Here is a 13,731-nt window from a genome sequence, read left to right as displayed (position 1 = left end):
TGCCCTCCCAAATTCAGGCAGCTCACAAAAAAATGAAATGGGGGCACCTAAAACCGGCCACCAAAAACTGAATGGAGTTTAATGTATGGGGTTTAATGTAATGATTCATGGCTGGAATCACTGGGTTGTTGTAGGTTTTTTGGGCTATATAGCCATGTTCTAGAAGCATTCTCTCCTGACATTTTGCCTGCATCTATGGCAAGCATCCTCAGAGGTTGTGAGGTCTGAATGGGGCTTACCCAAAATGTACACTCCTGGATGAAGGAGTCATACTAATTTAACATCTCCACCTCTTAATGTTAAAATGCCTGTAGCCAAAATTTATTTTTCATGGGATTGTCATCAAACCAGGATTTACTCCTGTGCTTAATCTAGTCTATATCTGTGTTGTAGCTTTAAAGTTATGAAAGACATGGGAGCCTAAAGTCCCCTTTTCCTGGTTATATCTTCTTGCAGCAGAGGATTAAATGAAATAGTTATGTTTTTGAGTTACCAATTGCATTTGGATTCTCTTGTTTGAAGATTGTCATCCAGCTATAGCTATTGTGTCTGTTGGAAGCAGAGGGAGAAGTAGAAATCAATAAGGAAATCAAGAAGCTGTAGTGAGAATCACTTTGGTTCCTTCTTATCTTAGGCACTTTCCATGCAAGCTGATGGTTACAAGAACTTCGTACCTTTAAGAATGGATGCCTCAGACTGCTTATTTCCCTCTTCTCGTTTTTAAAAAACTTTTGTTTTGTGCCTATTGATTTTGTATATCTGAGGTTAAAACATTATTTATGGACCTAAAAAGCAAATAAAAATGCTTTAAATGACTCACTTGTACTTCTACACTGTTACAGCAGATAAAAAGAGCAGGGAAGGAATGGCAGGAAAAGATGTGTCTGTTTCATCTTTCATTTTCTTGGTAGCTTCAAAAGTGCAACACATTCCTATGCACAAGCAATTTTAGTCAAGTTTTAAAGTAATAAAAAAAAGATAAAATAAAAAATGTCAACCAATTTAAGTGAATTTTAACTTTTCAATGAGTAATGATTCATTAAAATCAATTTTATCTTCCCAGTTTTTCATACCTTTCATAACTCCTGATTTCTGGATTTGTAATGGAGTGTAGGCAAACAGTAAAATCCTGCTTTAGAAATAATAATAATAATAATAATAATAATGCTTTATTTATATACTGCCCTTCTCCCCAAGAGGACTCAGAGCAGATTGCAGCATATAAACAGACACAGGCAAACATTCAGTGTCTTGTTACAATGAAATATAATGAAACACAAATACACAGACAATGGCAAAGGCTTCTCCTTTCATTTCCGTTTCTGGAGGTGGTGTTCATCTCCATTTTCAAGCTGAGGAGCCTGCCTACCTTCAGGTCAGCAATTCAACATCACAAGGGTTTAACCCATTGTGCAATAAATTGAGAGTATAGCCATTATACTGTCAGTTTAATATAATTGATATTCCTAAACTAGAAATGCTAGAAAGTGCTTAAATTACAAGTATAATATAGTACAGGATGAATATCCCTTATCTAAAATATTTAGTACAGAAGTGCTTGGGATTTTGAGAACAGCCCTCTGAACCCTAGCAGTTGTTTACCCTTGCCCTAATTTGTGTGCATATGTTCATGTGTGCACACAGAGCAAAACTGACGCAGACCATCTCTGATTATTATCCCACTCCCAAAAATTTCCAAGAGATGTCTATACAGGCTGAGTTTCTCTTATCCAAAATGCTTCGAGGCAGAAGTGTTTTGAATTTAGGAGAAAAAAATCAATTTGGGAATAACTGTATTACATATATGTTCATAATAGAGTATACACATTTCTATGACCATTAAGTTTCTCTGTTCCATTGTTTATTAACAGCATTACATAAACTTTGGGATGAGAGAAATAGCTCTACAAGGAATACACTGCTGTACTATGTTTGTTGTGAGAGGGCTTCTTGTTTCTCATTGTGCAGCTTCTGTCTGAACTGATTTCAAAGCCCTTCATATCTTAGTGAAGGGAAGTCTCTCTGGTCGGAAACTCTTGCCATGACTGCAAACCTTGATCAGCCATGTAAACATCATGGGGGGAGGGCTGGCTTGGTTTCCTTGAACAATGGGAATTTAAATCCTGTTTTAATACAAGTCACATCTTGGAAACCTCTATAGACAGGATTCAAGAGAAAAACTGTGGTGAGAATATTTCTCTCCTTCCTTTTGATGAAGAGAAAGACGTGAAACCTATTTCTCAATCAGCTACGGCAGACTCTGAAATGGCATTAATTAAGCACAGAGAGATATTCTAGAAGATTATAAATGGAATGCTTCCGAAGGGAAGATGGAAATACACAGAGCTCTAGAAAGCTTAGCTCCGAGCACCTTCCTTTCCTTTCTTTTCTTTTTTTTAAAGCCGTGTGATTCCATAAAATTATGCAAGCATGGAATGGAGCCCCCAACGTCAGACAATGCTGCTTCTTATTCTGAAGTCACTCCAGCTGTGAATAAAGAAGGAAGCCCTGGAGAGATTTTTGTTTCTTTCTAACCTTGGCCTCCTGATGCGCCACCTTGAACTTTTCAAAGAGTTTCATGTTTAGTTGGATTTGCTTTGTTTGAGGAAATTATTCAGGTTGTGCTCAAACTCCGAGTCCTCACATTAACACATTGTTTGCCACTCCACAAGTTATGGACAGATCTGTCTTCCTCTTTCTTGCTTATTTTAAATCTTTTAGAAAACTTCTCCTTAGTATATGTCCTTTTTCAAAAAAAACTGTGTTGGTATAAATTTATCTGCGCAATGAATCCCAAGACAGTCCAGAGAGCTGGGGCAATTTCCTTGGTTTATTGTTGGTACTTGCTTCCTTAATTACACTGGGAAGCATTATGAGGTTAACTTTTTGTGCTATATATTTTCATATGCATATGCCTGTGAGATCAATATAAAAAGCAATTGTCTCTATGAGAAATATTACATCACTTGCAAAACTATATTTCCTTATTCCCTAGTTGGCACACTCAACATGCATTGGTCTACCTTAGATTATTTATTTATTTACTACATTTATGTACTGTTTTTCTACCACAGGGAAACGCAAAGCAGTGTGAAACAAGTTCATGGCAAAAATTCAATGCCTTACAATATATACAAAACCTAGTATAAAACAACTATAGCATATCACTATAAATTAAATAAAACCATATTATATAGAGAAACAACAATATCTAGACATTTAAACATGGAATTAAAACATTTTAATATAAAACATTAAAATCACATAATCCAAAAGCCGAAGTCCAAGGCCTTTCCAAAACTCAATTGCACATAATCCTGTACAGGTTTTTTTGCATTGCTTGTTATCCAAAAGCTTGGTCCCATATCCATGTCTTTACTTTCTTTCTGAAGACCAAAAGGGAAGGCGTTGATCTAATGTTGGTAGGGAGTGAGTTCTACTGACAAAAGGCCACCACTGAGAAGGCCCTGTCTCTTGTTCCCACCAGTCATACTTGGGAAGCAATTGGTAGTTTTATCCCCAATGGATTTCACCTATAAAGCCCTACACAGTTTGGGTCCAGCCTATCTTCTTGACCAAATCTCCCCCAATGAGCCTGTGTGAGCTCTAAGATCTGCTGGGGAGACCCTCCTCTTGGTACCACATCCAACTCAAATGTTGCTGCTGCGAACAATGGCCTTCTCGGTGGTGGCCCTGCAGCTCTGGAACGCCCACCCCAGGGAATTAAGTCAACTCTTTCCAAAAGTGCTGTAATGTGAGGGCTTAAGAACTTGGTTTTTCAGCAGACCTTTGCTAATTTTAGACAGTAACCAGAACTCATTGCCAGTTACTTAGCACTTTATATCTACATTCTATGGGCATACAGCTGTGCTGCTACATTGATTGTATAAATCTTTTAACTGATTCTATTTTAATAGAGGTTGCTTTATTCAATTTATATACCTGGTTTATATAATGTGTTGTTGATTTTATATGTTGATATATTTTATTTTATATATTGTATGGCACCTTTGTGTGATACTTTGTAACCTGGCCCGGGTCCTTATGGGAGATGGTGGTGGGGTATAAATAAAGTTATTATTATTATTATTATTATTATTATTATTATTATTCTCCAATCCATTCTTTAAATCAGTTAACTCGGGGCACTTCCAGACAGCACTAAATCACGGTTTTACAACAGGGGAAGAAAATCCTGGGACTTCAGAAGAGGTCTACATACAGATGTGTTGGTCTTGGGATTTCTGCCTCCGTTGTCCAGACTTGATGCTTTGTTGTGAGATTTAGAGGCTCCCAAGATGGGCACCATGGGACTTCCACTGGAAACTTTGGTAGTTTTTTTAATAAAAAAAAAACCCTCAAGATGTAGATATACAGAGAATCACTGTAGCAAATCACTGCAAAAGTTTTGTGTCCTGGCTAGAGAAACCATGCCCTCTGGACTTAATGAAGTAGCTGCCATACAAAAACTTTTTACCTGCTATTCAAGTGTCATCTTCTTTTTAGAAACCAATCAATCAGGAACAAACATGTAAAATCTGAGAACAAACCCAGATAAAAAATCCCACAATATCCAATTGTAGGGACATACAGACATGGGAGATGCACATATTCAGCTCAAAACCGTGATATTCCCGCACCTGGAAATCTCATGTTTTTTGCCTTTTGTAGCAATTGCTACATGGAATGACGTCTGGCCACCCTCCTGTTTGCTGCAGAAGCTCCTGGGATAAAGGTACTGTCTGGACAGGCCCTCAGTGGCTTACTCCGTAGCCTACCTATACTATGTGAAGAACTGCATTCTTTTCCTTGTCCATTCAATTTCATGTAATGACCCTAAGAATTAGAATTATGAGAAAGAAACTCCACATTCTCCACAATACACCTCTAATATATGCATCCCTACTCACTTCTTTGCCTTTAAGTTTATCTGCCCTTCAAGGAGAATTGCTCCGGTTTCTCAACTATTTCAGTTCACACTTTCTGCATTTTTCCTTGTTTTTAACTGCCAAGTCAACTTTGATTTATGATCACTCTATAGATGAGAGATTTTTAAGTCACCCTATCAACAACTGCTTTGCTCTGGTTCTGTATACACAGGATGCAGCTTCTTTGATTTAATCTTCCTGCTTTCTAATATTTTCCAAAAATTGTACTCAGAACTTCAGAAAGTATTTGACTTGTTGCAAGAATTAATTTGGATATGGTATGAAGTGGGCAAAGCATTACTGACTCTGCTAAGAGGGTTACAAGTTAATTCACACCACTCCCTTGACCACGGCTGCTGCTTTCAGAACCGTTCCTTTGGGACATAATAAGGATAACATAATACAATTACCAAAATGGATAGGAAAATACTGCAAAGCTTGGAGCTTTAGAATGTGTGTGAGTGATTGATTTTCAGGCACTGGGATAGATTCAGTGCATTCAATCATTCATGTCCCAAAGTGTTGCAGATCAGAACAATCAATAACATCTGTGACCACAAGTGGAAAAATTGATGAGGCAGGATAAGACTTTGTGGAATGGAGATGAGGTTCTGAGGCAGATTTCATGGTGAGTGCCACTTTTAAATTAGCCAGAGAGAAAAATAAGGCTTTTTGTCAAAGTTTAACAGTTTAATAATAGCACATTCAAGAGCAGTACATATGCATCTTTAATTAAAACATACTTGCACTGCAATATAAAAGCATTGCACAGATTTACTAATTTAATAGATCGCTTCCATTAAGAGATTAGGCAGCAATTTAGTAATTGTGCTACAAGATATTCCATGCAAGGATTTTAGTTATATATAAAAACTTTATGGCTTTTCCTCAGAAAAGATTTTCCTTGACACATATTAAATCATTTTATTATTATTATTTTTCTTTTCCCCCATTACATAGCAATTAATTACCACTATGTCCCCTTCCACACAGCCATATAACCAAGAATATCTAGGCAGAAAATCCCACAATATCTGCTTTATATTCCAGTTCAAAGCTGAAAATGTGGGATTTTATTCAGCTGTGTGGAAGGGGCCCAGGTAACACAACTTGTTCCTGGATTATTAATGTCATTTTCTAATAATAAATACATGGAAAAGTTTTATTAAATTTCAAAAACTTTGTTTTTGCGAATATTTTCATTAAGAAAAATTACAAACTTTTGGGCTTAAGGTAATAGAAAGATAAAAAAATAAAAACTTAGTTTCTGGAGTATAACTACTTTCAAAGTAAGCATTGCACAATTAAACAGGAAGTAACACTTTCAGACCAGGAACAGAATTTTTTTCAAATATTGTTACATAGCGTTATACTAAATACAAACACACACACATGCACACGCCCGCACACACACACACAATAAATTACTTTTCAAGGGTCTCAATAGATAACATCTCCATGGACATTTTTATTCTGGTTGTCTCACAAGCATAACCATGGTAGCTTAGGCATTATTATGAGCGATCACATTTACTTCTTTACTTGCCTTGATGTATTATTCTGTCTGTTCTTCTTTGCTTCCTATATTATTTCAAAATAAAATAATATTCCCTTTAAAAACATCATTCCACCTTCCAAACAGAGGATGCCTCCAGTCAACAGAGGTCAAGTTACTTCTATGCCAGTGGTTCCCAACCTTTTTTTGACCAGGGACCACTTGACCTGGGACCACTCTCCGACATTAGTATTTTGGCTGCTGATTCAGAAAATTATATTGGATAGACCACATCAGCTATAGTTTCTCATACAGAACATATGCTATCCAGTAGTCACTCTCGTTTCAAAGGTGTAGTAACGGTGAGGTAACGGACCATATTTTAGTTCTTGGGAACCACTAGAGGTCCATGGACCACAGGTTGGGAAACACTGCTCTATGCAGATTGACTTTGCAGCTTCATGGTTAAAGGTAAAGGTTTCCCCTGACATTAAATCTAGTCATGTCTGACTCTGGGGGATAGTGCTCATCTTCATTTCGAACCCAAAGAGTCAGTGTTATCTGTAGACACCTCCAAGGTCATGTGGCCAGCATGACAGCATGGAGTGCTGTTACCTTCCCACAGAAACGGTACCTATTTATCTACTCACATTTGCATGTTTTCGAACTGCTAGGTTGGCAGAAGCTGCGGCTAACAGCAGGAGCTCACCCCACTCCCTGGATTTGAAGTCACCCTTTCGGTCAGCAAGTTCAGCAGCTCAGTGGTTTAACCTGATGAACCACCAGGGGGCTTCATGTTTACTCTATGCTATTCAAGCTTGTGAATTACAACATTCACAATTGCCTTTAAATAGTCAAGGGTTCTTTCTCCCACTCTAGACATTCCACAGATATATATACACTTAACTTGCTTCACTGCCAGAAGAACCTCTGAATATGCAGCCACAGCTTCAGGTGAAACGCCAGGAGAGAATGCTACTGGGCCATGGCCATATAACCCGAAATATTTACAGCAACCCAATAACAGGATCCCCAATGGTATCTAAGGGATCCTGGAAAGGTAATCTATCAGAAATAAGAAATATTTATGACAAAAGTATATATTTTTTATTATGAAGGGGACAACAGAGACACGGTAGGAAGTAGGAAGGGCTTTCTATTTTCCATTTCTTAAATCTTCTATCTTGTTTCAGAACACTATATACCCACTTTTCTCTCTTTCTGCTTTAGATTGAAAATACATCCTTTTTATTTTTATTTTCTTTATTAGAAACCTTTTCAGTATTATTTATTTATTTACTACATTTAGATGCTGTCCTTCTCACCCCAAAGGGTGAGAATTAGACAGCAATAGAAGAAGATGAAAATGTAAGATGCTTTAAATGTGCCCGTTCTATATCCATTCTTGTACCCTTCCCCATTCCTCATATATTTGCAATAAAAATATGGAAAAAATAGTGACTTGGATTAATTGGACCCACAACAATTATGCCTCGCCCACTGGTGTGAACAGAACACAGCAGGATCAATGTTTCGGCATGCAGCAACACTGCCCCATTCCAAATGGAGTGGAAAGTCGATTATAATTCCACTTATAGCTTGCAGTGAAAGAATAGCAATAGCCTATTAGCACTTGGGGCCACTTGATTGGAATCAGCTCCTATGTATGGTCTTTTTTAAGGGCAAACATCAGAGAAAATACTGGCAGACAGAACAAAAATCTAAGTTCTTGGCACTAAGCTTGCACTCTATTTATGAGCAGATAACATTTCACCCCAAACCAAATTAAATCATTACATTAACAATAACATGTTCACCTGCAGGCATTCAGAGCCCATTAAGCCAGAGTGAACGGGAAATAGGGCTGCCCTTCAGAGCATTTCAAACACTGTTGATACTCCACTCTCTATGTGTGCAGTATTGATTGCTTGAGTAATGACGGGTCTTTCCTTCTCTGGAAAATTCACTAAGTATCATACTGGTACTTTGCTTCTAGGGATAATTCTAAAGCATGTGCTGCTAAAGAACAAAAGAGATATACCTTACTCGTGGGGTAGGAAGGATAGGAAAATATTAAAATATAAATTTTAAAAGAAGGCGAAAACATCACACTGAGAATTGAAAAAGAAATGCAGGTAAGCTTTCAAAGGGTTTTCAAAGAAACAGGAGCCCCTCTTAAGCCTAAAGATAGGAGCAGACAGGTAAATCAACATATTAAAGAGCCAATTGTTAAAATTCATCATAGTTTGTTTTAAGGCTATCTTAATTATCAGGCTTTATCACTTGACGGGGATAAGTTGACACGGAGGCAGGACCATCATTGAAGGTGTGCATCCCATTGCCAGTCTTCCTCCTTCTCCTGATGGAGGAAGACTTCACATCCTCTACTACTGATGGGGAAAACCCATAAATAGCTGCCAATCCTGCAATGTTCATGTCACCTTTCTTGTCTGAGGCAGAAGCTGGCATTGAAGTGATGTCAAGGGGCAAGATCTTCTCCCCCACCTCGCAATTCCAGGCATGTTTTTTTTTAACTTTACAATAATTTTGATCTGTGTATTTGCTTTAAGAAGAAGGAGAAGCACAAGTGTGGGAATATGGGGTTGTGAGGTATGTGGAAGTTCAACCATAGATCATAGTTCAGCAAATTGGCACTATTGTGTGAATAGAGTGATGTGTGACAGTGATGGTGCTCATGCAAGTATGCATCTGCTATCACTGTTTGTGCAACTGCCATGGAATAGCAGCTTCAATCAATCAAGTCTTTCAGCTATGGCTGCACTGTCAAATACAGTGACAGGAAGTGACTTCCATATCAATGGGATGGTATTTATTTATTTATCATATCAGAAGTGAACCGAAAGTACAGTTGTAATGTATTTAAAAAACACAAAGTTCTTGGCATTATACTAAATGTCCTGTGACCAGTAGCTACTAGCCACTTGGAGTGCCTCTGGTGTTGCTATAAGAAGGTCCTCCATTTTGCATGTGGCAGGGCTCATGTGGAATGGTGAATCCATTCCACACAGACAGCTTATTCACTGCATCCTTTCTGTGTCGCCTTTCCCAATCAAGAAACATGTTCTTCAAAGACCAGTAGAAGGTCACAGGTTTTGCATGTAGGAGCCAGCGATCTCAATTCCAGTCTGTGGCATCTTCAGTTTTAATGAAATCGTATCATTTCATTTTTAATTGTCCCATGTGCCCTTAAATGCACTTTGGGAAGTGTGTATGAGGGATTTTCTCACAGCCATCCTGTGGTCATTTTAGGCTTAAGATGTATTTTGGAGTTTGGAATTCTTTTGGATTTTAGAATATCTGTATTATTTATTTATTTATTTATTTATTTATTTATTTCATATATTTATATCCCGCCCTTCTCCCCACAAGGGGGACTCAGCGTGGCCTCACATGAGCATCAGAGGATGCTAACAGCATAATTACATAATAAGGTATCCTGGAGATGGGAATCAAGTCTAAACACAAAAATCATTTACATTTTATATACATAACCTAGAGATAAATTTATACAGAGTATTTTTAATCATTCTGTTCATGAACAAAGTTAATGGACACTGAACTACCCAAAAGGAGAGATTTTATCATCCAAGCAAACTATTTTGAACTCTGGAGGATAGTGTATCAAAAATCATAACTGTAAGAAATGTTACAAATTTTTTTTTGCCAAATCTCTGACTGATCAGAATTAACGACAGTAATACTGTCATCAACAGTAATTGCACAGTGATCTTACAACTATATGACAATGTTAGAAAAATGTATGAAAAGCCTGATTTTTTCCCCTAATGACTAAGACAGGGAATGTTTTGTGTTTCCAAAACAAGACCACGCCAACACATACACAGCCTTAGTTTGTGTTGCAGAACAAATCCAGGCTGCCTTTCTCCACTGGATCATTCTCTTCTTTGTTTTACAGTTTAACTTGGCACAGCAGGCAATCCCTCTTGTCTCCTTTGTAATAATTCAGTTAGTATTTTTTTCTTAAGTGATTCTCCCATCATTTGTAATTATAGTCCTGGGTGAATCTGACAACATTACCCTTACAATTATCCTCATCTTTTTATTAATAATAATAGTTAAAGAAAACCTAACTACTTTGCAAAATTGAAGTCAATGGAGAATTTCACAGCCCAGGAATAAATTGAAAAGGCAGCTAGTAATTATGAATAAAGTCAAAAAGAAGTCAATGTTTTTTATAAAAAAAATCAGGACAGATATAAGGAAAGGAGTGGGTGATAAGAACTTTTCAGGAAGGTAACATTCAGTAATTTTACTATCATACTCTGTATCTTTAATGTAATTTGAAATTGGTTCCACTGCCCAAGCATCAGCATAGTCTCTTTTCACTCACCCTCTAATTCAGTGCTCCACAGTGAACATTGATTAATATGGCTTAGAAATCTGAATTGGACTATAGCATGTGTGCACTTGTGTGTGTCCGTGTGTGTTTGACCTTCTTGTCCTCATACCTTAATGCTACAATTCTAGTTAAAAGGAACACCCACTGTGTGTTTATTAGTCCTTAGCAAAGCAGATAAACAACTATAGATTTCAGCATATAATGAGAGCAGATGGGTTAGTTAGGAACATAGAAAATAGATTTAATATGAAGGCCCTAAGTGTACTGACCATTTAATGTGGCTCCAAGCTGATTCAAGTGGTGGCCAAAAAAAGGCATGCAGGCAATGTAAACTGCAGTGCAGAATAAATGGTATACAGCGCATCAAAGCAAAATCTCAGAAAAGTCCTACTTTAATGCACTACAGTAGATTCCAATATATCCCAGATCCTAGGGCAAAATTGGCTCTGCAGAATATGGAGCTCATTGTTAACACTTGTCCTTACTGTTAATGAAAAATTGACCTTCCCTTTTGTAATAATAATACTTATAAATGTATAACATATTTTTACAGATCTTAGTTGGGTCTCAGACCCAGCCCAAACCCAAACATTCCTGGGAGGATTAAAATGGACACCAGGCCATCCAAATAAGGTCCAGCCAAATAAGACAATGGCTCCACACAGTTTATAGAGGTTTGCATTGACAAATCATTTTAGGCTTCTCCTGTGTCAGGTTTATAGTTTATTAATAAACAGAGAGGGAAGAAGACTCACATATGTACACAAAAACTGGGGTACCCAATGAAACTTTTTTCCTTTTTTCCCCCTATAAATTTTTATTAAGGTCATACTTGTACAAATCCGATTATAAACTATATAAATGTGAATACAAAAAATGAAAAAACTCCAATAGAAAAAGGGAAAAAAGAAGAAAAAGAGAGAAAAAGAGAAAAAAGAGAAAAAAATAAAAATTACAATTTGACTTCCATCTACTTCTTGGTGATGGTCTCAAAGTACCAAATAGTTCCTTGTTACATTTAAACCTTGATTTTCTCCATCATTGAATGTTTGCTATATTTATGTTGTGCTCTGCCCTGAGTCCCCTTCTGGGTGAGAAGGGCGAAATATAAATGCTTTAATTAATTAATTAATTAATTAACCTTGAGTTGTATCTGGTAAACACAAGGCCAGCCTCTGTCCGCAACATTTGCTATCACTAACAATGATCGCTAACTATGCATCAGGAAATATAAGGAAGGGTTTTGATATAAGTCTCAGACTCTTAAATAAATTATAGAAAAACAGCCTGGTACACATTGTTTGTGCAAGACCAGTAGTTATGCTTTTTATCTTGGGACATAGCAGTTGATTAGCTGCTGTAGAAACCAACTTACCCATATGGTAGCATAGGCTTGTAGCATATTCTGACATTCATTTAATGCAGACAGCCATTTAAGGAACAGTGTACCTTTGCCTGAGGGACAAACTCTCTGAGCATTTTATGCTTATGTCAGTGTCTCTGAACAAGTTTAAGTGATTAATTTTGGTATAGTGAGCAATTATCTAAGGCCTCTGATATGTACAAAAGATTGCACTTGCTAATCCCATCCACGTTTCTCTATGATGTGGGGAGTTGCAATTTCATATCAAAGTCCATAGTCATGCATTACATGGCAGCTTTTAAAACTACATATTCTTATGTTTAAGAAAACAGAAGAAAACAGATCTTGATTCTTCCTCAAAATTCAAAATAATCTATGTATTTATTTACATATTTAGATTACCTGATTATGTTACGCAAAGTCCATTTCTCAAAATCATCAGCAATTTTTGCAGCAGAAGTTTGGACATGAATCCGACCCCCCCCCCCCCCCGAGGGGTCACTCAGCAATTTTTCAGGGGTCATGGCATCACCTCCTTTGGCCCGCCCCCTCTGGCTGCGAGGAGTTACCAAGAGGCACACCCATTCTGATCCCAAGAATTTTGGATGAGGTGCCCAGCCTGTATCAAACGGTTCCTAAGGAAACCAGAGGAACTTCCAGGGAAGTGTGCCATCACACACTTTGGAATCATGGTTTACAGAAGGCCTTCTGTGGGATGTAGTTTAATTAATTAATTAATTAATTAATTAATTAAATTAATTAATTTAATTAATTTAAATTAATTTCTTTCCTGCTCTTCCTCCTTGTCCTTTCAGCCGGAGGAAACGCACACCCCCACGAGCCCTCCCCCTTTCCTTTTTCATTCTCTTTCTTGGAATGTCTCTCAATTTCTTCCCTCTCTTTCTCTTTTTGTTCTATCCCTCTTTTCTTTTTCTCTCTTTCTCCCCCTCCTTCTCTCTCCCTTCCTTCTCTCTTTCTCCCTCTTTCTTATCTCCCTTTTTCCTCCTCTCCTTTTTATATCTCTTTCTTTTCTCCCTCCTCCTTTTCCTCCTCCTTTCTCTGGTGCTTCCACCTCCACCGAGGTAGCTTTCAGGAAGAAGAAGAGGAGGAGGAGGGAGGAGGAGAGGAAGGCTGGTGGGCAGCCAAGAAGAGGCAACAGTGCTGCTTCTGCCAGAGAGTTTTCAGATTATTATTTTTCAGTTCATGGATAGCTGTATTTGCATATCTATGAGTCCCCCCTAGGGGGTTGAGAAGGGTGAGGTAGAAGCACTCCAAATAAATAAATAAATAAATAAATAAATAAATAAATAAATAAAATATATAAATAAAAATGTAATTTTGTGGGATTAACATAACTCAAAAACCACTGGATGAAATGACACCAAATTTGGACACAATACACCTATCGGGTCAGTGAGTGACCATCACTCATAAAAACACTGAAAAACACAGCAGAAGGGACTTAAAAAGCCAAAGAAGCAAACAGACACTACAGCACATGCACAAAAACAACTCCCCGGCAAGCAAAACACACAATAGCATATCCACACTCTCTTCCAGACTA

This window comes from Anolis sagrei, chromosome 2, assembly GCF_037176765.1.
Source record: "Anolis sagrei isolate rAnoSag1 chromosome 2, rAnoSag1.mat, whole genome shotgun sequence".
Classification (NCBI taxonomy): Eukaryota; Metazoa; Chordata; class Lepidosauria; order Squamata; family Dactyloidae; genus Anolis; species Anolis sagrei.
This window is presented reverse-complemented; position numbering follows the sequence as displayed.